The 25,981-nt window shown below is 36.5% G+C and overlaps 1 protein-coding gene across 1 annotated transcript in view; it reads left to right on the forward strand.

Moving 5' to 3' along the window:
- CPNE8 (copine 8) overlaps window positions 1-25,981 on the forward strand; it is a 302,127-nt gene that overhangs the window by 394 nt on the left and 275,752 nt on the right. Inside the window, exon 2 of the mRNA XM_007459917.1 lies at window positions 1,383-1,429. The gene's annotated coding sequence lies outside the window, so the exon portion shown is untranslated. The remainder of the gene's footprint in view (window positions 1-1,382; window positions 1,430-25,981) is intronic.

The raw sequence follows: 25,981 nt of genomic DNA on the forward strand, positions 1-25,981 counted from the left end.
TGTGGTACGTGGGCCTCTCACTGCTGTGGTCTCTCCCGTCGCGGAGCACAGGCTCCGGACGCGCAGGCCCAGCGGCCACGGCCCACGGACCCAGCCGCTCCGCGGCATGTGGGACCCCCCTAGACCGGGACACGAACCCGCGTCCCCTGCACCGGCCGGCGGACTCCCAACCACTGCGCCACCAGGGAAGCCCCATAGTTCTTATTTAAATGTTTGTTTTGAAGCCTAGAAAGCAAGATGGAGTATAGTCTTAGGCCCTGCATTCTTATCTACCTGGGCAGTACTCTGGCTAAAGAGAGGGAATTGCTTAGCATTTTGAGAATAAGATGACAATGCAGATGACTGCAATGTAGGTCAGTTCACTTTGAAATTAAACCTCATTGTATAGCCATATGGTAGAAATTATCTTTGAAAAACAACTGTAATGGGCCGTAATTTTATGATCAAGTCAGAGTAATCATTTTCCTTTTTTTGTGAATAAATGCAGTATATAAAGGCATGTACAACCAAGTGAATTATATAATATCTTGAATGAGCTGAAGTTTTTGATTCCTAATTATATATATTGAAAATTGGAGATAAATTGTAAAATGAGACAGTTTAAATTAGAAAACAACAGAAATAATGTATAAATCAAGTAGTGAGTCCAAATCTTGTAATATTTAGAAGCTGATATCCAGCAGCTCTCCATCTCTACAAATGTGTGAACCTGTGTGGTTTAACTACAGGAGAGAGGTTTTGTCAGTTGACAGAAGAATTCTTGAGGTAGTCACTGGAGAAAAGGCATTAAACTTTGTGGGTATTAAAAATTCCTGGGGCCCATTGACAAGTGGGTGGGATATTTTTATAAATTAATCTTTACCCCAAACTCTTAATCTCCCTTTTTTGCGACTTCCTTTTGTGGTTCATAGGATTTCTTACTTGTTTACAAACATTGAGGATAGGAGTTGCAAATATTAAAATGTGACATATGATTTGCTCCAGATATCCTTCCTATGATGGTTTTGAGCATTGTAAGTATCCTAGGAAGAGCTTGACTTATGACTGGTAACATACTGAAATATTTCAAATTGTTTAACCTTAGTTAAAAATTTTTTTTATCCATATCTGTAGCATAATGCAATTGAAGACATTAGCAAATAATTGTTATATTTTTTTGTGCCTAGCTCTATACATGCTAAGTTCTAAAGACCTGATATTGTTTCTTGCTTTTTTATAAAAAATTTTCATCATATGATGATTTATTAGCAATTTTCATGCCAGAGTAAGGCTAGGAACTAATTTTAATATAGCTTTTGTACAGCTGAAAAATAAATTGGATACATTTATATCTGATATTTATAAAAAACGTTTAGATATATTTATTTTTTCATCTTTTGTAGTTTGTGTCTTGTATGTACAAGGAGTTGGAAATAAAGAATGGAGAGAGGTAAGAATTTGAATTTAAAAAATTGTGCTGGAAGACACTGTATAAGTTATAATGTGATCAAGATGATACTTTCCTGTTTTTAGTTATTTTAGTAATTTTCTTATAGATTTATTTATTTTTATTTATTTATTTTTGGCTGCAGTGGGTCTTTGTTTCTGCTCGCAGGCTTTCTCTAGTTGTGGCGAGCAGGGACTACTCTTTGTTGTGGTGCGTGGGCTTCTCATTGTGGTGGCTTCTCTTGTTGTGGAGCACAGGCTCTAGGCATGCGGGCTTCTGTAGTTGTGGCACGCAGGCTCAGTAGTTGTGGCTTGCAGGCTGTAGATCTCAGGCTCAGTAGTTGTGGCGCACAGGCTTAGTTGCTCCACGGTTTGTGGGATCTTCCCGGACAAGGGCTCGAACCCATGTCCCCTGCATTGGCAGGCAGATTCTCAACCTCTGCACCACCAGGGAAGTCCTTCAACCCAAGGATTGAATTTCTTTTTTATTGTATTTCATTTTAATTTGATGAAAGCAATCTTTGTGTTTTGTTCTTAATAATCCTTAATGTTTAGCTCTTTTATGATCTTTCTGTGGAATAATCTAGCCTTGAATTTGTATTTTCCTCAGTCTTACATAAATTTAATGTGATCCAATTCTTACATAATTGAAGTTTGTGGGTTTAGTCTCAGTTTTTGAGGTCAACTGCTGATTTTATAAAATATTGCTTTAAAGTGTTTTAAAAGTGATATCAATTATCACCTGCTTTTTGACAGTTAATAACTTGTTATTTGAAAATAAAGTAGAAACTTAGTTTCCTAATACAAATACTTTGTGTAATGGAGTAAGAGCAAGGACGTAGAATTACATTTTTTCATGGTTAATAATTTTATTTATTTATTTTTATTGCAGTATAGTTGATGTGTAATATGTTTCAGGTGTACAATATACTGATTCACAAATTTTAAGGGTTGTACTCCATTTATAGTTATTATAAAGTATTGGCTATATCCCCTGTGTTGTATAGTATATCTTTCTAGCTTATTTTATACATAATAGTTTTTACCTCTTAGTCCCCTCCCACTGTATTGCCCCTCCCCCCTTTCCTCTCCCCATTGGGAACCACTAGTTTTGTTCTTTATATCTGTGAGTCTGTTTCCTTTTTGTTATACTCACTAGTTTGTTGTATTTTTTAGATTCCATATATAAATGATATCATCCAGTATTTGTTCTCTGTCTTATTTCACTTAGCATAATACCCTCCAAGTCCATTCATGTTGTTGCAAATGTAAAATTTCATTCTTTTTTATGGGTAATATGCCATTTTGTATATGTGTGTGTGTGTGTGTGTGTGTGTGTGTGTGTGTGTGTATGTATATTTATATCTCACATCTTCCAGTCCAAGAACATGGTATACCTTTCCATCTGTTTGTGTCATCTTCAGTTTCTTTCATCAGCATCTTACAGTTTCTGGGATACAGGTCTTTTGCCTCCTCAGGTAGGTTTATTTCTAGTTATTTTATTCTTATTGATGCAATGATAAATGGGATTATCTTCCTGATATTTCATAGATAGTATACAGAAATGCAACAGATTTCTGTATATTATTTTTGTATCCTGCAAAGTTACCAAATTCATTGATGAGCTCTACTAGTTTTTTTTTTTTTTTTTTTTTGCTCAGCGGCCATGGCTCACGGGCCCAGCTGCTCTGCGGCATGTGGGATCTTCCCGGACTGGGGCACGAACCTGTGTCCCCAGCATCGGCAGGAGGACTCTCAACAACTGCGCCACCAGGAAAGCCCCTTTACTAGTTTTATGGTGGCTGCTTTAGGTTTTTCTGTGGATAGTATCATTTCAACTGCAAACAGTGACAGTTTTACTTCTTCCTTACCAATTTGGATTTCTTTTATTTTTTTTTCTTGTGTAATTGCTGTGTCTAGGACTTCCAATACAATGTTGAATAAAACTGGTGAGAGTGGGCAGCCTTGTCTTACAGGAAATTCTTATAGATTTATACTGTTGAGTATGATATTAGCTGTGGGATTTTCATATATGGCCTTTATTATGTTGAGGTATGTTTCCTTTATGCTCACATTCTAGAGAGTTATAATAAATGGATGTTGAATTTTGTCAAAAGCCTTTTCTGCATTTATTGACATGATGACATGGTTTTTATTCTTTAGTTTATTAATGTGGTGTATCAGACTGATTGATTTGCAGATAATGAAAAATCCTTGCATCCCTGGGATAAATCCCATTGATCATGTTGTGTGATCCTTTGATGTATTGTTGGAGTTATTTTGCTAGTATTCTCTTGAGGATTTTTGCATCTATGTTCATCAGTGATATTGGCTTGTAATTTTCTTTGTTTTCAGTATTTTTGTCTGGTATTTGTATCAGGATGATGCTGGCCTCATAGAATGATTTCGGAAATCTTCCTGTCTTTGCAATTTTTTTGAAATAGTTTTAGAAGAATAGGTGTTAACTCTTCTGTAAATGTTTGGTAATATTAACCTGTGAAGTCATCTCGTCCTGGACTTTTGTTTGTTGGGAGTATTTTAATTACTGATTCAATTTCAATACTGGTATTTGGTCCGTTCATATATTCTATTTCTTCCTGGTTCACTATTGGGAGATTGTACGTTTTTAAGTATTTGTCCACTTATTCTAGGTTTCCATTTTATTGGCATATAGTTGTTTGTAGTAGTCTTCTTATGATCTTTCTTATTTCTGTGGTATCAGTTGTAACTTCTCTTTTTTTGTTTCTGATTTTAATGATTTGGGCCCTGTCCCTTTTTTTTCTCTTTAGGTTAGGCTAAAGGTTTATCAATTTTGTTCATCTTTTCAAAAAACCCGCTTTTAGTTTAACTGATTTTTTTTTTTTTTAGTCTCTGTGTCATTTATTTTTGCTCTGATTTTTATAATTTCTTTCCTTCTAATAATTTTGAGTTTTATTTGTTCTTCTTTCTCCAGTTTCTGTAGGTATAAGATTAAATTTTTTGAACTTTTTCTTATATCCTGACATGAGCTTGTATTGCTGTAGACTTCCCTCTTAGAACTGCTTTTGCTGTGTCCCATAGGTTTTGGATAAAAGTATTTCTGTGTTCATTTGTCTCTAGGTATTTTTTGATTTCCTCTTTGATTTCTTCAGTGAGCCTTTGGTTGTTTAGTAGTATATTGTCTAGTGTCCACGTGTTTGTTTTTTTTTGCAGTTTTTTTTCTTGTAGCTGATTTCTAGTCTCATAGCATTGTGGTTGGAAAGATGTTTGATATTATTTCAATTTTCTTAAATTTCCTGAGGTTTGTTTTGTGGCCTAGCATGTGATCTGACCTGGAGAATGTTCCATGTGCAACTTGTATTCTGTTGCTTTCAGATGGAATGTCTTTCTTCTGAGGTCTTTGATCATCTTTAACTTCACTATCTGAACTCTTCCTTGGATAGATTGCCTATCTCTTCCTCATTTAGTTCTTCTTCTGGGGTTTTATCTTGTTTCTTCTTCTGGTACATGTACCTCTGTTGCCTCATGTTTCCTGAGGTGATGTTTGCATTTTCATATACTTGAAGGTTAGTTATGTTTCCTGACCTTGGAGAAGTGGCCTTCTGTAGCAGATGTCCTATGTGTCCCAGCAATGCATTCATTTTGTCACCCAACATGTTTGCTCTAGGGGTTTCCCCTAAGAGGGCTGTGTGGGTCCTTCTTTTTTGGTGGGCTGTATGTGGTGGTCTGGTAGGTTTGGTTGCCTCTTAGTTCAGTTGGTTGCAATGCCTTGCGTTGTGCAGGGGCTGACAGCTGCTAGTTGGTAGGGCTGGATGACCCAAGGGGGCTGTGGGATAAGTGCTGGCTCACTGGTGCGTGGAGTCAGGATCCAGAAGACTCTGGGGCTGTTTCCAGTACAGTGGTTGGTGATGCCAGGTCCTGGGGCTAGTGCCAGACAAATCCTGGAATCTAGTTGCAGGGCCCAGGGATCCCAGAGCTGATGTCTTGTTGCAGGGGCTGGTTCCTGACACAGTTGGGTACAGGGTCTGGAGTGTTCTGAAGCTTGTGTTGGCCTGCTAGTGGGCAGGGCCAGAGCCCATGGGGTGTCAGGGCAGTGTCTGTCCTGCTGTGGGCAGGCTGGGTTTTCAGGCTGTGGTATTATGGTTTTCTTGCATCTGATGTCTGCCTCCTGGTGGGTGAGGCTGGTTCAGAGGCTAGAGAAGCCTTCCTGGAGGGCAGAGCCAGGGCTCAGTGGATTCTGCTCACTGGTGGGTGGAGCTGGATCCTGGGTCCTCTTGTGGGCAGGAGCATGTCTTAGAGGCTGCTGTGTGCCCAGGAGGTTTTTAGGCAGCCTGTCTTTGGATTTGTGGGGCTGTGTACCTGCCCAGGTAGTTGCTTGGCCTTAGGCATCCTAGCACTGGTGTCTACAGGCTGTTGGCTGGGGTCAGGTCTTGGTGTGAGTGAGCTAGAGGGAAGCTTCCACAATGGCATCCACCAGCACCAGTGTCCATATGGTAGAAGGAGCTTACAGGAATGGCTGCCATCAGAGTCTTTGTCCCCAGGATGAGCTTCAGTTGCCTCCTTCCTCTCTGGAGAACACCAGCAGGTAGTTCTGGCACAGGATCCTATCAAATTACAGCTTTTGCCCTGGGTTCCAGACCATGTGAGATTTCATGTTCACCCTTTAATAGTGAAATCTGTATTCCCCCCATTCCTGTGGGGCTCCCAAAATTAAGCCCCACTGGCCATCAAAACCAAATGCTCTGAGGATTCATCTTCCTGATATAGGAACCCTGAGCTTATGAGCCCAATATGGGGCTCAGAACTCTCATTCCTATGGGAGAAGCTTTGCAATGTAATTATTCTCCAGTTTGTGAATTGCCAACTGGGGGTATGGAACTTGACTGTTTCATGAATCTGTGCCTCCTACCCATCTCTTCTGGTTCCTTCTTATGTCTTTAGTTGTAGAAAATCTTTTCTGATAGGTTCCAGTGTTTTTCACTGATCGTTCTGCAAATAGTTGTGATTTTAGTGTGCTTGTGAGAGGAGGTGAGCTCAGGGCCTTTCTACTCTGCTATCTTGGCCTATCATTGTCAGAATTATTATTTTAGTTAACTTATTTTCTAGAGTATCTATGCATTCAAATGGAAAGGTGATCACTGGAGGGGAGGGGAGCATATTAAAATAAAAGGTATTTTCATCTGCTTGTGGTTGCTGGTTATCCCAGGAAGTTAGTGCTTTGTTTTAATGAGGTTACAGTTTCTGGTGAGATTTCCCTAGTGATATTTGTGCTATTTGTTGTCACAGATTGCTTCGCAGCCAGCCATTTTACCAAGGTATGTTAACTGTGAGATGGAAGGTGAGAATTAGATCATTATAATTTATTCTCAAACATGGGAGACTAAACCAGTTCAACAGTAGTCTGTACTGATAATGGGTCGGTGGGACACTGAACATCAGTTTCTCATATCTAATTGTTTATGTACATTTCCATATCGTTATTCAATATTTATCTCAAACTCTGCATATCCAAATGTAAATTCATCATCCTTACCCTATGCCTGCTTCTTCTTTGCTCCACATGTAGCTAGTGGCATCACCAGCCAAAATATCAAAGTTTTGCAGCTATCCTTGACTTTCTCTCCCACACCTTTCTTATTTAATTAGTTATCCAGTGATATAAATTTTCATTCATAAACTCAGATGAGCCACCTCCTTTATTCAGACACATGTTATTATTTGTCTCCTTTGTTACAACATTCTCCTGAGTCCATGCCACTCTCTCTCATGTTACTCTGTCCAATTATTCCTTTGACTATTTTCCTAAGAGACATGCTGACTCTTGTCATTCACTTTAGATTACCTTTCTCAGAGGCCTGGGACAATCCAGTGGAACTGTTGACTGACCATAGGCAAAAGGCCAGATGGAGATGAGAATTTACCAGGAGTGTCTAGAAAACAACATTGCTTGAGGGATTGTTAAAGGAACTGAGATAAATATCCATAATGTATAGGACCAGGCATCTTGGCCAATGAAAATCCTTAATGATGAGGCTTTCTTATTGCCTAAGCAATGAGATGTAAGTTTCTTATTTAATTTAGTGTTTTTCATAATAATAATGACTCTTGTTCTAAGCCCTTTAGAATACTGACTAATTTAGTTTGCACAACAACCTTAAGAGGTAGATGCCATTAGCATCCTTATTTTACACATGAAGAAATTAAAGAACAGAAAGCTTAAGTGACTTGACCAAAGTTAGCCAGTTGTAAATAATAGAATGGGGATTTCAACCCAGGCCATTTGACTCCATAGTTCCTAATTTGCAGAATCCTTATCTGACTCCAACCTTCACATTCTGGTTTTATTAATAGAAAGAAATTCTATACATTGATCTTTGGGTCTTTATTCATATTTTCTTCAGCTTGACTTTGAATGAAAAACAAGTAAGAGAAGAGGACTACTATTTAGGTAAAATGGCATAATATTAAAATAAATCAGAAAACAGAATATTTTACTTATTTATTTTTTTCTCTTTGAAGGGGTAGAATGTATAGGACGGAATAATATGCAAAATTGGTATAAAAACAAAGTAGAAATTGAGAATATGATGAGAAATATGACCCAGAATCATATAGAGTGGGTAGGGAAAAGATGGATGAAGATGGGGAGATACCAGTTAAGAGGCAGTTTCAATAGACAGCATTTCAAAAAAATTAAAATTAAAATTAATTTTTAATTAAAAATTAAAAGCATTTTAAAAAAATTAAAAAAAGTTAAGAACTAGAGAATAGTCTGGAAGAATGGAAAAGGAAGTGTCAGATGCAGAGACAGCATTTTGTAGGTAAAATCCATTGTATATAGCATCTAATTGAACTATCTGGATAAAGGAAAGGGGTGAAAAAAATGAAATACACTGTATATATTATTAAATCCCCACCAAATCATTTGAGAAAGTCAGTTTCTTTACATTGAGAGCCAGTATGGTATACAGTGGTTAAGGGAGTACACTTGACCGCTTAGTGACTGTTTCCTCATCTGAAATGTGGGGAATTATGCTAATGATTCTAGCTCATACAGTAGTTATGAGGATTAAACTAACCACTGGACCATGACTGGCACATAGTAAACACTATATGATTAAGGCTACCTTGGTTCTCTAGGAGATCAAAATACATTTTTAAGAATAACAAAACTAGTAAGTGGCAGGTAAGTAAATTCCTGCATTATAATATTCTGTAAAATTCATTGTACAAGCCCAACAGTTGATGGGAAAATGACCTGTGGGATTTACTTGGCCTCAAACCTAATATGATGGTTAGGTGTTGCATAGCTGCTAAAAAGCTAATGCAATCTGAGGATGTATTGATGGATGTGCAATGCTTACATTAAGGAAGATAATGCTATTATGTTGAGCTATATTAAATTGTCATTTTTGTAGCTCAGAGTGGTTGAGTGTTGGCAATTTTATGTGATTCAATTAAATACTCTTGTATTGTGCTCTCGTAGGAGAAAATCTGGAATGTTTGTTTTCAATTCTCCATTTGAGATCATTGAAATGCCATATATGAGGAGGGCTACCATCTTGAAGAAAGGGATAGACACTATGTCATATTAACGAAGGAATGTTTAACCTGAAAAATGCAAAGACTCTGAGTAGTTATAATAATTGTCTTCAAATTCTTAAAAGTATTTTGATTTAGACATGGGGGTACAGTTACTTGAAGTTGAAACAAGAAAGGAGGAAAGATAAAATTTGGCTCAAAGGATGAAGAGACAAAGGCATATTTTGTTCACTGTGGGTAAGACCTTTGTAACACTTAGGGTGTTCCATGGTAGAATGGGTTTCCTAGAACAGTATCCTGGAGCTAGAACTATAGTGGATGTCCTGTCCTGTATTCAAACAGGGGTTGGACTAATTCATCAGGAAAAAAACTGGACTTAATTAGTTCTAATTACTTGCAACTCTGATTTTATGATGCTGTAGAAGTCATAAAGAGTTTTGCACTCATATTATCAATTCTTCCCATTATCTTTTAAGTATTGAGCATATTTTACAAAATAATAACAAGAACCACTCTAATAATTACCCTCAGTGTATTTGGAATTAGACAAGTAAAACAATATTATAGATATTTTAGTAAAAATTTAAAATATATTCATCCATTTATCAATTTGACCTGTGTTTATTGGGTGCCTATCATGTAACTGCAGAGGTGGAAAAAATTTTAAATAGACAGTATTTTTACCTCAAGGAGCATAAATATAGTTGAAGGGTTTTATCAGCAACTTCAGTGTGACTATACAATCCATTTACTGATTTAGGTATCAATACTGTGTCAGTAATATAGTGGTCATGTTTGTATTTGAATTTAGATGTGTTCTGGAAAAGTATGTATTCACTAGCCACATGATTTTATGTTCTGGGATGAATTACTTTTATACAGTAAGGAGAAATTTAAAAAAGAAAAAAAATGGGCTTCCCTGGTGGTGCAGTGGTTGAGGGTCCACCTGCTGATGCGGGGGACGCCGGTTCGTGCCCCGGTCCGGGAGGATCCCACATGCCGTGGAGCGGCTGGGCCCGTGGGCCATGGCCGCTGGGCTTGGGCGTCCGGAGCCTGTGTCCGCGGCGGGAGAGGCCACAGCTGTGGGAGGCCCGCGTACCGCAAAAAAATAAATAAATTAAAAAAATGTTAAAAAGCTTAAAATATGTGGAAACAAATGCTCCAAATAAAGTGATAAAAAATTATTTAAAACTGTAGTGGTAATCTGCAGTTTAAAAATTATATCTGACACTATTACAATTACCTGCATACAAAAATTCTATCTAATGATTGTGAATTGTCAAAGTAATTTATCTTTTAAAACTAAAACGATATTTCAGTGCATAATAATTTGGAGCTAGAAATGATAAAGTGCCATGAATTATGAAAATATGAAAACCTCTTAGTGGTGAATGGAAATAGCAAAGTCATGTCCCTAAGGATGCACACATACTTGGCTTTGAGAGGTTCTGAAAATGTTGCAATTAATTTCTTTGAGTTAAATTTTAGTTATCCATAGGTCATCTATTTTGTGAATTACTTTTAAACATTTTAAATTACAGAGTTGGTTCCCGATTCCATATGTTAGTTATATAATGAAATGAAGGAAGCTGAAGTTGTTTATAACCCACAGTGAGTGTACTTTGGAGGCAAATCTACTGCCAAATGCTGATTTCCATAGTTTGACATTGTCTCTGTTCTGCACTGTTCCATTGATATTGAGCTGTTTTAATATTTATTCATGTCCATGCTGAATAATATATGTATAATACATAAACACACACATATTCAGAAAGGATAAGAAAATTTTTCATAGCTCAGCTTAAATGTTACTTTACCTGTTGACCTTTTCTAACCCTCACAACTAGAATTTCCTCCTTTCATCTTTTTGAAATCCCATAACTTAAATATCTTTCTTATGGTCCTTGTCACCTTCTACTTTATATCATTCAACAAACATTAAAGACTTTTTTGTGAACCTATTTTCTTCTGTGTCTGAACTTCACTTCTTAATTCAGTGCTCCTTAAAGGTCAAGCTCCTCCCTACAGCATTTAGGATAGGGCTTTTGTGCTTAGAAGATGCTCAGTTAATATTTGTTAACAGGAGGAATTTGAGGATACCCTCAAATATGGGCACACACTTAATGATTGTGGTTTCAGAATTTATGAGTTGCAAGCCTCCTTGTAGGTAATTTGGTACAAAAGTCACATTTTTCATATGAGAACATTCACGTGGCATGCAAAGTACTTATGAGAGCTCAGTGCTTATTCTGCTGCTTTTTATTGTAACTTTTACTACATATTTAGGAAATTGAATTATAGCATTCATTGAAAAACATGCTTTTTACCTCTTAAAGCTTAGGGTATACTCATTTCATTCTATCTTTTTTGTTCTGTGGAAATAATAGAGTGAAGTATCTATAAAGTTATTGATATAGGAAAAAGGAAACTCCCCATGGCCTTTAGGCAGTCACTGTTGCTAAACCACTGAGGGTCCAACTTGGTTATTGACACTATCTGCACTATTGGGTTCATGCTGCAGAGCAGCTGCACGTTTTTGTTTGGTTTGGTTTTATTTTCTATTTTATAAAAGAGACTTTAATTACAATATACTGCTGATAATTCAGTCTGTAGAGATTATTTTCCTCTAGTAGACATTTGAAGATTCTTACTATATGTATCCACTGTGATTGAGGGGATCGTAACAGAAGAGAATTGAGGAAAAGTTGTATGGCATGTGGTTGAAAGAACTTTGTAAAACCAATATTTCCTATGGAAAGTATAGTCATTCTTAAGGCATTGCTGTTTTAGCAAAAATTTGTTGTGTGTCCCTCAGGTAAATACCATATTACACTCATTTGGATTCCTAACATCAGCCATACCAGTTTTGGAAACAACTGTAGATTGGCTTTGAAATTTTTCTGTTTAGAAAAGGACATAAAATAGTTTTACAGATATTTCTGGTCATAGAGAATTAGATGTTTAGGCTTAATGTAATTGCCTCTGTTTATAAGGCTAAATTGAAGTCTTAGCTCTATCGATATTTTATGTCCAACTGAACAAGAATTATACTTTTTTTCTTTAAATTTCACTATCATGTTATCTGTTTTTTTTAAATAAATTTATTTATATTTTATTTATTTATTTTTGGCTGTGTTGGTCTTCATTGCTGTCCGGAGGCTTTCTATAGTTGCTGCGAGCGGGGGCTATGCTTTGTTGTGGTACAGGGGCTGCTTATTGCGGTGGCTTCTCTTGTTGTTGAGCACAGGCTCTAGGCACACGGGCTTCAGTAGTTGTGACATGTGGTCTCAGTAGTTGTGACTCGCGGGCTCTAGAGCACAGGCTCAGTAGTTGTGGCGCACGGGCTTAGTTGCTCTGTGGCATGTGGGATCTTCCTGGACCAGGGATTGAACCTGTGTCCCCTGCATTGGCAGGTGGATTCTTAACCACTGTGCCACTAGGGAAGTCCAAGAATTATAATTCAACAGAACTTTTCAGATTGTTAGCTGAAAAACAAATCCAGAATAATTTTCTTCTCAAACTATTTTTTCCTGTTTGGCTTTTATTTATTTTTTATTTTTCTAGCTTTACTGAGAGGTAGTTGATATAGATCATTGTGTAAGTTTAAGGTGTACAACATAATGATTTGATATATTTGTATAGATATTCTTTCTTTGTGTGATGAGAACTTTTAAAATGTGCAATATAGTATTGTTAATTATAGTCATTATGCTGTACATTACATCCCCAGAACTTACTTATCTTTATATTATAACTGGAGGTTTTTACCCTTTGACCAGCTTCACACATTTCTCCCACCCCCCACCCTTGGCAACCACCAATCTGTTCTGTTTCTATGACTGGTTTTCTTAGATTCCACACATAAGTGAGATCATACAGTATTTGTCTTTCTTTGTCATATTTCACTAGCCTAATGCCCTCAAGATTTATCCGTGTTATTGCAAATGGCATAATTTCCTACTTTTTAATGGCTGTGTTCCTGTTCTAATTTTAGTATACCTTTTTATTGAAATAAAACATGCCCAGATGAAGGGTACACATCATACAGCACGATGAATTTGTTAGATGCAAATACATCCATGTGACCACCCCACATCTACAAATAGAATATTGCTAGCATCCAGGAATTCTGTTTGTGTACTTTCTTCCTCCCAAATTAAACTGCATCCTGACTTCTAGCACTATAAAATAATTTTGCCTATTTTTAAGCCTCATATAAGTAAAATCATATATTATATATGTATTTGTGTCTAGTTTCTTTCACTCAGAATTATGTGTGTGGAATCTATCCATGCATGTGGCAATAGTTTGTTCATATTTGTTGCTCTATGGTTTTCTGTTTTATGAATATACCCCAATTTATTTATCCATTCTACTCTAGGTAGATTTTTGGATTTTTTGCAGTTGTTGGATATTATGATTAACTGGTTAGAACATTCCAGTACATGTCTTTTAGATCTTATATTTGTAAATTATTATTGTCTGCACATGTAGGAGTAAAATTTCTGAGCCACAGGGTATGTATATTTTCATATTCAGTAAATACTGATGAACTGTTTTCTAGAATTTTCCACGTGGCAGTACATCTTTGCCAGTGCTTTGTATTGTTAATTAAAAAAAACATATTTCCATTCTGGTTAGTATAAAGATATCTTGTTTGGACTTTAACTTCATGATGATTAATATGGCTGAGCACCCTTTGATAGGCCTAATGGCCATTTGGCTATCCACCCAGCACGTTCAGGTGTTTTGCCTATTTTCTTACTGATTTTTAGGAGTTATTTATGCCTTCAGGATAGGAATTTTTGTTGCATATATGTGTTGGAAATATCTTCTCTCCTGTTGTAGCATGGCTTTTAACTCTTTGAACCATATATTTTGTTGAACAGAAGTTGGTAATTTTAATTTAGGTTGTAATATCAATTTATTCCTTTCTGATCTGTGCTTTTGTTCTGTTTAAGGAATGTTTCTATTTGAAGGCCACGATGATGTTACATTCTAGAAGTTTTATTGTTTTAACTTTCATATTTAGACCTACAATTCCTCTGGGATTAATTTTTGTATATGATTTGAGGTAAAATTTACTTTGATTCCATATGGTATCGAATTGATGCAAGAGCATTTGTTGAAGAGATTTTCTTTCTTTATTGTAAATCATATGACCTTTGACATAAATGAAATGATTAAATATGTGAGGACTTAATGATTAAATCCTTGTTGAAGATTCTATTGTGTTATACTATGCTATCTTGATAACTAGTTGTATGTACTTTGTAGTTGTTTTCTTTTACTTCAAGGTTTTCTAGGTCAGGGGTCAGCAATCTTTTTCTGTAAAGGACAAGATACAAATAGGGGCCAGGGGTAAATATTTTAGACTAGGTGGTCCCTATGTTCTCTGGGGCTATTGTAGCATAAAAGCAGCCATAAACACTACATGAATAGTTAATTAGGGCTATGTCCCAAGGAACCTTAATTTACAAAACAAGTGGCAGGCCAGATTTGGCTTATGGACTGTTCTAGGATATTCGTAGCTTTTTACATCACCACAAAATTTTAGAATTTGTCAGTTTATACACATACACTTGCATACATGCACGTGTGCATGTGCGCACACGCGCACACACACACACACACACACTGTGAGATTTGAGTTTGGTTTGAAACTATAGATTAATTTCTGAGAATTGAAGTATGTAAAATCCATGAATACGGATGCTCCTCTATTTATTTATACTTTCTTTAGTTTCTCTGAATAATATTTTATAGTTTTTGTGTAAAGGTCTTATACATCTTTAATTGTATTTGTCCCTAGTCATTAGATATTTTTTGATGCCAATATAACTTGTCATGTCTCATTTTTATTTATTATTGTAGTATATAAAATGTCATTTTATTTTTTGGATAATTGAATTGACTTTGCTTAACTTACTAATAATAGTTTGGATTTTAAAAAATTTTCTTCATACACTATGGTAATCTGCACATAATGTTTTATTTTTCCCTTTCTAATCATGATGTTTATTGTACTGACAACTTCCTCTGCACAGTGTTGAATAAAAGTGGTGATAGGAGACATCCTTGTCTTGTTCCTGATATTAAGGCTAAAGTTTTCATATATTTGCATCTATGAGGTGTTTATATGATTTTTCTTTATTTTGTAAATGTGGTAAATTACTTGATTTTCAGTATTAAAACAAATATATTTCTGGAATGATCCAACTGATTCATGATATATTATCTTTTAAATATATTGCTTACAATGTTTACCTAATATTTATTAGAATTTTGCATTATGTTATTTATGAGTGATATTGATCTATAAATTCCCTTCCTTGGCATAAATTTGTTGGTTTTTGTTCTTAAGGTTAAATAGGACTCATTAAATGTGTTTGAAAATATTTCCTCTTTTACTGTTCTCTGAAAGAATATGTGAAAGATTAACATTATGTCTGAGTTAAATGTTTGGAAAAATTTCCTGCTAAAGAATTCTGAGCCTATTTCTTTGTGGGAAGTTTGAATTTCAAATTCACTTTTTTTTCTTTGATTAATTAATTTATTTTTGGCTGTGTTGGGTCTTCGTTTCTGTACGAGGGCTTTCTCAAGTTGCAGCAAGCAGGGGCCACTCTTCATCGCGGTGCGCAGGCCTCTCACTATTGTGACCTCTCTTGTTGCGGAGCACAGGCTCCAGACATGCAGTCTCAGTAGTTGTGGCTCACAGGCCTAGTTGCTCCGCGGCATGTGGGATCTTCCCATACCAGGGCTCAAATCCATGTCCCCTGCATTGGCAGGCAGATTCTCAACCACTGCACCACCAGGGAAGCCGCACTTTCTTTCTTAACATCTGTCTACTCACCATTTCGGTTTCCTGTCCTGACAATTTTGCATGCTGTGTTTTTCCAGGAATTTGTTGATTTCACCCAAATTCTCAAATTTATTGGCATAAAGTTGCTCATAATATACTGTTAATATACTGTTTACTTTCTGATGTTGATAATTTGTATTTTTCTCTCTATTTTTTTCCTTTATCCATCTCAGCAGAGGTTTATCTGCACATAGTGTTTTATGTTTTCCTCTCTAATCATGATATTTATTGCACTGACAATTTTATTAGTCCTTTCTAAGAAGCCACTTTTGCCTATGTTGGCTATCTCTAGTTTTTTAACAATCTCATTGATTAGTGCAATTATCTTTATTTTTTCCTACTTTTTTGGTTTTAATTTGCTGTTCTGTTTCTAAGTTCTTGAGATAGATAACTTAATATTTATTTTCAATCATTTTTCTTTTCTACTTATGCATTTTAGGCTATAAATTTCTCTTTAAAGGAGCTTTAAGTATATCCAACAAGTATTGTTATGTTATACTTTTATTTACATTCAGATTCAAAGAGTTAAAAAATTTTTTTTAATTCATCTCAAATTTACTGAAAAGTTGTGAATATAGTATAAAGATTTTTTTTCCTTTGAGCTATTTGAGAATAAGTTGCCAATATGATGCCCCAGGAGCTTGAATACTCTATTGCATAAAGCACATTCTCCTAGAAAGCCATAATATAATAATCAGAATCAGGAAATTAGCACTGACATATTTTTACCATTTAATCTTAATACCCCTTTTAATTTCACTTAATTGTCCCAATAATATCTTTTAACAAATGGATCCCATTCAGAATTACCTATTGCATGTAGCTATCTTTTCCTTTATTGTTGTTTTGTTGTTGTTGTTGTCTCTTTGATCTTAGTTTCTCAGTCTTTTCTTAACTTGATGTCCTTGACAATTTTTGTGGATGGAATGCCAGCTACTTTGCAGAATTTCTCTTATTTTGACTTTGAGTGATTTTTTTTTTTCTTCATGATGCATCTTTGGGTGGAATACCACAGAAATGGTATGGTGCTCTTCTTATGCCTGGCATAAGATTTTGATTTGTCCCATTTCTGGTTAGGTTAATTTTGATCACTTGATAAAAGTGGTGTCTGCTAGCCTTCTCTATCAAACAGTTACTTTTTCCATTTTGTAGTTAATATTACTTTTGGGACAGGAAGCTGGGAGTTATGATGGGAAGGTAGTTGATGAGTATTTGGGAAGATACTTTGAGAGTATATAAATATCTCTTTCCTCATTAAACGTTTTTTAGTTAATTATTTTGTGAGTGTGGACTTATTGTTTTCTCTATTTTTCAATGGATTTTCATATTATACTATCATTTATTTTGGTGCTCAAATTGTCCCAGATTTCTCCAATGGGAGCACCTTGAGGCTGGCTTCTGTGTCTGTTAAAAGTTGCCCCTGTCATTCTTTTAGCATGTCCTTATTTCCTAGGACAAGACGTTCAGGGTGTTTATTCTTTTCTGGAAATGTTTCTTGTCTTAAATTCTACTTTGCTTAGAAAGTGAATAGTTAGACTAGTTTACATTTGTTTAAGTTTTATATGGTTTATCTTATCACATGGATTTGCTTTTGACTTTCCTGTGTATTTATATTTGAAGTGTATCTCTTATAAGCAGCAGATAGTTGGGCTTAAAAATAAACTTACATTCTCTTTGTCATTTATATGGAGTGTTTAGATCATTTACAATTAACTTAATTATCAATATGTTTGGGTAAAACTTACCATTTCTTTTAATTTTATTCACATATTTTAAATTCTTTATCTTTCCTTTCTTTCCTTCCTGGATTTGGATATTTATCTATCATCTATCTTTCTTTCTTCCTATCTATCTATCTATCTATCTATCTATATCACCGTATATTTTCCCCAATATTAGCTTGTTAGTTTTACTTTCTTTTACCATTATTTTAATAGTTACCCTAAAGATTTCAACATACAGTCTGGATATGTTAGAATCTGTTATAAACTAGTTTTGTAACTTCTCCGAAAATGCTTGGTCTTTAAAACATTTAACTCAAGAGGGACTTTCAAGATGGCGGAGGAGTAAGACGTGGATATCACCTTCCTCTCCACAAATACATCAAAAATGCATCTACATGTGGAGCAACTCCTACAGAACACCTATTGAACTCTGGTAGAAGACCTCAGACTTCCCAAAAGGCAAGAAAATCCCCATCTACCTGCGTAGGGAAAAAGAAAAAAGAAAAAACAGAGACAAAAGAATAGGGACAAGACCTGCACCTCTGGAGGGAGCTGTGAAGGAGGAAAAGTTTCCACACACTAGGAAGCCCCTTCACTGATGGAGACAGGAATTGGGTTGTTGGGGGTGGAGCTTTGGAGCCACAGAGGAGAGCACAGCAACAAGGGTGCAGAGGGCAAAGTGCAGAGATTCCTGCACATAGGATCAGTGCTGACCAGCACTCACCAGCCTGAGAGGCTTGTCTGCTCACCTGTCAGGGTGGGTGGGGCCTGGGAGCTGAGGCTCTGGCTTCTGAAGTCAGATCCCAGGAAGAGGACTGGGGTTGGCTGCATGAACGTAGCCTGAAGGGGGCTAGTGTGCCACAGCTAGCCAGGAGGGAGTCCAGGAAAAACTCTGGACCTGCCTAAGAGTCAAGAGACCATTGTTTCAGGGTACATGAGGAGAGGAGATTCCTTCCCCATCTGCCCACAGAAGGCAGAGCACTCCCTACATGAGCTCCAGAGACAGGCATGAGCCACAGCTATCAGCTCAGACTGTAAAGACGGGCATGAAATGCTAATGTTGCTGCTGCAGCCACCAAGAATCCTGTGTGCAAGCACAGGTCACTATCCACACCCCCTAGGGAGCCTGTGCAGCATGCCACTGCCAGGGACCTGTGGTACAGGGACAACTTACACAGGAGAACACATGGTGTGCCTCAGGCTGTTGCAACATCATGCCAGCCTCTGCCTCTGCAGGCTTGCCAGGCATTCCAATGATAACTACTGTACCTCTCCCACCCCCAGCCTGAATGAGCAAGAGCCACCTAATCAGCCGCTGCTTTAACCCCATCCTGTCTAGGTGGGAACAGATGCCTGAGGGTGACCTACACACAGAGGTGGGGCCAAAACCAAAGTTGAACCCCAGGAGCTGTGAGAAAGAAGGCAAAAGGAAATTTCTCCATGCAGCCTCAGGAGCAGCAGATTAAATTCCCACAATCAACTTGACAAACCATGCATCTGTGGAATACCTGAATAGACAATGAATTATCCCAAAATTGAGGCAGTGGACTTTGGGAGCAACTGAAGACTTGGGGTTTGCTTTCTGCATCTGATTTGTTTCTGGTTTTTATGTTTACCTTAGTATAGTTTTTAGCGCTTGTTATCATTGGTGGATTTGTTTATTGGTTTGGTTGCTGTCTTCTTTTTTTAATTATTATTTTTTTATTTTAATAACATTTTTATGATTAAAAGTTTTTTTTCTCCTTTCTTTTTTTCTCAATTTCTTCTCAGCCATGTGGCTGACAGGGTCTTGGTGCTCCGGCCTGTTCTCAGGTCTGACCCTCTGAGGTGGGAGAGCTCAGCTCAGGACACTGGACCACCTGAGACCTCCCAGCCCCAAGTAATATCAATTGGCGAGATCTCTCTCAGTGATCTCCGTCTCAATGCTAAGACCCAGCTCCACCCAAAGGACAGCAAACTATAGTGCTGGATGACCCATGCCAAGCAACTGGCAAGACAGGAACACAAACCCACCCATTAGCAGACAGGCTGCCTAACATCATACTAACTTCACAGACACCCCAAAACATACCACCAGACATGGCTGTACCCACCAGAAAGACAAGATCCAGCCCACCCACCAGAACATAGGCACCAGTCCCCTCCACCAGGAAGCCTACACAACCCACTGAACCAACCTTACCCACTGGGGGTAGACACTGAAAACAATGGGAACTATGAACCTGCAGCCTATGAAAAGTAGACCCCAAACACAGTAAGTTAAACAAAATGAGAAGACAGAAAAATAGCAGCAGATGAAAGAGCAAGGTAAATGCCCACCAGACCAAACAAATGAAGAGGAAATAGGCAGTCTACCTGAAAAAGAATTCAGAGTAATGATAGTAAAGATGATCCCAAATCTTGAAACTAGAATGGAGAAAATACAAGGAATGTTTAAAAAGGATATAGAACTAAAGAGCAAACAAACAATGCTGAACAACACAATAAATGAAATGAAAAATTCTCTAGAAGGAATCAATAGCAGAATAACTGAGGCAGAAGAAATAGTGGAAATAACTACAGCAGAGCAGAATAAAGAAAAAAGAACGAAAAGAATTGAGGATGGTCTCAGAGACCTCTGGGGCAGCATTACACACACCAACATTTGAATTATAGGGGTCCCTGAAGAAGAAGAGAAAGAGAAAGGGTCTGAGAAAATATTTGAAGAGATTATAGTTGAAAACTTCCCTAATATGGGAAAAGAAATTGTCAATCAAGTCCAGGAAGTGCAGAGAGTCCCATACAGAATAAATCTAAGGAGAAACATGCCAAGACACATATTAATCAAACTATCAAAAGTTAAAGAAAAAATTTAAAAGCAGCAAGGGAAAGACAACAAAAAATATACAAGGGAATCCCCATAAGATTAGTGGCTGATCTTTCAGCAGAAATTCTTCAAGCCAGAAGAGAGTGGCAGGACTTATTTAAAATGATGAAAGGGTAAAACATACAACCAAGATTACCCAGCAAGGACCTCATTCACATTTGATGGAGAAATTAAAACCTTTACAGACAAGCAAAGGTTAAGCGAATTCAGCACCACCAAACCAGCTTTACAACAAATGCTAAAGGAACTTCTCTAGGCAAGAAACACAAGAGAAGGAAAAGACCTACAAAAACAAACGCAAAACAATTAAGAAAATGGTAATACTAACATATGTCTCAATAATTACCTTAAATGTAAATGGATTAAATGCTCCAACCAAAGGACATAGACTGGCTGAGTGGATACAAAAACAAGACACATATATATGCTGTCTACAAGAGACCTAATTCAGATCTAGGGACACATACAGACTAAAAGTGAGGGGATGAAAACAGATATTCCATGCAAATGGAAATCAAAAGAAAGCCGAAGTAGCAATTCTCATATCAGAAACAATAGACTTTAAAATAAAGACTATTACAAGAGACAAAGACAGACACTGCATAATGATCAAGGGATCAATCCAAGAAGAAGATATAACAATCGTTAATTTTTATGCACCCAACATAGGAGCACCTTAATACATAAAGCAAATGCTAACAGCCATAAAAGGGGAAATCGACAGTGACACAAAAATAGTAGAGGATGTTCACAACCCACTTTCACCAATGGACAGATCATCCAAAATGAAAATAAATAAGGAAACATAAGCTTTAAATGATACATTAAACAAGATTATCTTAATTGATATTTATAGGACATTCCATCCAAAAACAAAATACACTTTCTTCTCAAGTACTCATGGAACATTCTGTAGGATAGATCATACCTTGGGTCACAAATCAAGCCTTGGTAAATCTGAGAAAATTGAAACTGTATCAAGTATCCTTTCTGACCACAGTGCTCTGAGATAGATATCAAATACAGGAAAAAACCTGTAAAAAATACAAACTCATGGAGGCTAAAACATATGCTACCTAATAACTAAGAGATCACTGAAGAAATCAAAGAGGAAATAAAAAAAAACCTAGAAACAAATGACAATGAAAACATGACTACCCAAAAGCTATGGGATGCAGCAAAAGCAGATCTAAGAGGGAAGTTTATAGCAGTACAATCCTATCTCAAGAAACAGAAACGTCTCAAATAAACAACCTAACCTTACACCTAAAGCAATTAGAGAAAGAACAAAAAACACCAAAGTTAGCACAAGGAAAGAAATCATAAAGATCAGATCAGAAATAAGTGAAAAAGAAGTAAAGGACACAATAGTAAAGATCATTAAAAATAAAAGCTTGTTCTTTGAGAAGATAAAAAAAATTGATAAACCATTAGCCAGACTCATCAAGAAAAAAAGGGAGATGACTCAAATCAACAGAATTAGAAATGAAAAAGAAGTAACAACTGACACTGTAGAAATACAAAGAATCTTGAGAGATTACTACAAGCAACTATATGCCAATGAAATGGACAACCAGGAAGAAATGGACAAATTCTTAGAAAAACACAACCTTCTGTGACTGAACCAGGAAGGAATAGAAAATATAAACAGACCAATCACAAACACTGAAATTGAGACTGTGATGAAAAATCTTCCAACAAACAAAAACACAGAAACAGATGGCTTCCTAGGCGACTTCTATCCAACATTTAGAAAAGTGCTAAGTCCATTCCTTCTCAAACTCTCAAAATATAGCAGAGGGAGGAACACTCCCAAACTCATTCTACGATGCCACCATCACCCTGATACCAAACCAGATAAAGATGGCACAAAGAAAGAAAATTACAGGCCAATATCATTGATGAACATAGATGCAAAAATCCTCAACAAAATACTAGCAAACAGAATCCAACAGCACATTAAAAGGATCATACACCATGATCAAGTGAGGTTTATCCCAGGAATGCAAGGATTGTTCAGTATGCACAAATCAATCAATGTGATACACCATATTAACAAATAGAAGGATAAAAAGCATATGATAATCACAATGATGCAGAAAAAGCTTTTGACAAAATTCAGCACCCATTTATGATAAAAACTCTCCAGAAAATAGGCATAGAGGGAACCTGTGTCAACATAATAAAGGCCATATGTGACTAACCCACAGCCAACATCATTATCAATGATGAAAAACTGAAACCATTCCTCCTCTAAGATCCAGAACAAGATGAGGTTTCCCACTCTCTCCGCTGTTATTCAACAGAGTTTGGAAGTTTTAGCCACTGCTAGGAATCATAAAAGAATAAGAAATAAAAGGAATCCAAATTGGAAAAGAAGAAGTAAAACTGTCAGTTTTGGCAGATGACATGATACTATACAGAGAGCATTCTAAAGATGCTCCCAGAAAACTACTAGATCCAATCAGTGGATTTGATAATGTAGCAAGATACAAAATTAATGTACAGAAATCTCTGGCAGTCCTATACACTAATGATGAACAATCTGAAAGAGAAATTAAGGAAATAATCCCATTTACCATCACAACAAAAGAGAATAAAATACTTAGGAATAAACCTAACTAAGGTGACCAAAGACTTGTATGCAGAAAACTATAAGACACTGATGAAAGAAATTGAAGATGATACAAACAGATGGAGAGATATATCATGTTCTTGGACTGGAAGAATCAACATTGTGAAAATGACTATACTACCCAAAGCAATCTACAGATTCAGGGCAATTCCTATCATACTACCAATGGCATTTTTAAAAGACCTAGAACAAAAAAATTTCACTATTTGTATGGAAACATGAAAGACCCAGAATAGCCAAAGCAATCTTGAGAAAGAAAATCAGAGATGGGAGAATCAGGCTTTCTGACCTCAAACTATACCTCAAAGCTACAATAATCAAGACAGTATGGTATGGGGACAAAAATAGAAATATGGATGAATGGAACAGGATAGATATCCCAGTGATAAACCATGCACACATGCCATGCACATATGGTTACCTTATCTTTGATAAACGAGGCAAGAATATACAGTGGGGAAGAGAAAACCTCTTCAATAAGTGGTGCTGGGAAAACTGGACAGCTACATGTAGAAGAATGAAATTAGAACACTCCCTAACACCATATACAACAGTAAACTCAAAATGGGTTAAAGATCTAAATGTAAGACCAGACACTATAAAACTCTTAGAGGAAAACATAGACAGAACACTCTATGACATAAATCACAGCAAGATCCTTTTTGACCCATCTCCTAGAGAAATGGAAATAAAAAGAAAAATAAACAAATGGGACCTAATGAAACTTATAACTTTTGCATAACAAAGGAGACCATAAAGGAGATGAGAAGAAAATCCTCCAAATGGGAGAAAATCTTTGCAAATGAAACAACGGACAAAGGATTAATCTCCAAAATACACAATAGCTCATGCAGCTCAATATCAAAAAAACAAACAACCCAATCCAAAAATGGGCAGAAGACCTAAACAGACATTTTGCCAAAGGAGATATACAGATTGCCCAGAAACACATGAAAGGATGCTCAACATCACTAATCATTAGAGAAATGCAAATCAAAACTACAATGAGGTATCACCTCAGACTGGTCAGAATGGCCATCATCAAAAAATCTAGGAAAAATAAATGCTGGAGAGGGTGTGGAGAAAAGGGAACCCTCTTGCACTGTTGGTGGGAATGTAAACTGATACAGCCACTTTGGAGAACAGTATGGAGGTTCCTTAAAAAACTAAAAATAGAGCTACTGTATGACCCAGCGATCCCAGTATTGGGCATATACCCTGAGAAAACCGTAATTCTAAGAGTCATGTATCAAAATGTTCACTGTAGCACCATGTACAATAGCCAGGATATGGAAGCAACCTAAGTGTCCACTGACAGATGAATGGATAAAGAAGATGTGGCACATATTTACAATGGAATATTACTCAGCCATAAAAAGAAATGAAATTGAGTTATTTGTAGAGAGGTGGATGGACCTAGAGCCTGTCATACAGAGTGCAGTAAATCAGAAAAAGAAAAACAAATACCGTATGCTAACACATATATATGGAGTCTAAAAAAAAGAAGAAATTGGTTCTGATGAACCTTGGGGCAGGACAGGAATAAAGATACAGACATAGTGAATGGACTTGAGGACACGGGGAGGGGGAAGGGTAAGCTCGGACAAAGTGCGAGAGCAGCATTGACATATATACACTACCAAATGTAAAATAGAAAGCTAGTGGGAAGCAGCTTTATTGCACAGGGAGATCAGCTCGGTGCTTTGTGACCAACTAGACTTGTGTGATAGGGAGGGTGGGAAGGAGATGCAAGCACTAGGGGATATGGGGTTATATGTATACATATAGCTGATCCACTTTGTTATATAGCAGAAGCTAACACAACACTGTAAAAGCAATTATACTCCAATAAAGACGTTAAAAAAAATTTGTAACTCATTATCTCCACTCCCGTCTTTGGTGTCATTATTATGAGTGTTAATTTTGCATATAATTTAAACACACAAGACATTTTATTATGTTTTATATCATCAATAGTCTTTTATTTTCCATATATTTTCATATATTTCCTATCACATCCTCTTCATTTCTTGTTGCATTTGTATGTTTCCTTCAAGGATCATTTTTATTCCCAATGAATAAATCCCTTTAAAATTTCTGTTTGTGCAATTTTGCATTTATACAGCCAGAGTGAATTGTCTTAATTGTTTTTAATGGGGAAGTCTTTATTTTGAATTTTTTCTCTTTTTTATTGTAAATATAGAGAAAACAATACAGAAAGTGGAAGACTTAGTGAATTATTATAAGGCAAACATCTGTAACCATTAGCAAGGTCAAGAAATTGAACTTTGCCAGCCACCCAAAGTTTCCTGCCACATGCCCCTCTTAATCAGAGCTCTCTGTTTTCATGGAGTAATGATGTGTGTGTGTGTGTGTGTGTGTGTGTGTGTGTGTGTGTGCGCCTGTGCATTTATGTTTTTTTTCATCCAAGTGTGAACCTCTCGACATTATAGTTTAGTCTTAAACACTTAAAAAAAAAAAAAAACTGGCGTACATTTTCTTTCTGTTTTCACCTACAACTTTCCTTGCATCCCTTTGGTTTTCTTTCAACTTGTATCCTAGAGAATCTGGACCATTTGATCTATAGTTCCATAGTCAGGATCTTACTGAATATATGCTTATGGTTCAGTTCATCATGTTTTTCTGTTCTTTGTATATCTTCAGTTTGATAGGCTGACTCAAAAGGGTGATCAGACACAGGTTTAGTTATTTTAATAAATCTATCATTGGTCGTGTGAACTTTCATTAGGTGGCACTCTTTTTTGGTGTTAGTATCCATTGGTGTTTAGTGCCTAGATCACTGGGAATTTTCACTTGTTAGTTGGAATATTACCCTGTATCAACATCATCAAATCATATTGCCACTGCATACTCTCATTTAGCTCTAATTTAGTCTTAGTTCTATAAGTAATTCTCACCACTACTCCATGTGTTCGACTTATGATTTT

This window comes from Lipotes vexillifer, unplaced genomic scaffold (genome assembly GCF_000442215.2).
Source record: "Lipotes vexillifer unplaced genomic scaffold, Lipotes_vexillifer_v1.1 scaffold2018, whole genome shotgun sequence".
Lineage (NCBI taxonomy): Eukaryota > Metazoa > Chordata > Mammalia > Artiodactyla > Lipotidae > Lipotes > Lipotes vexillifer.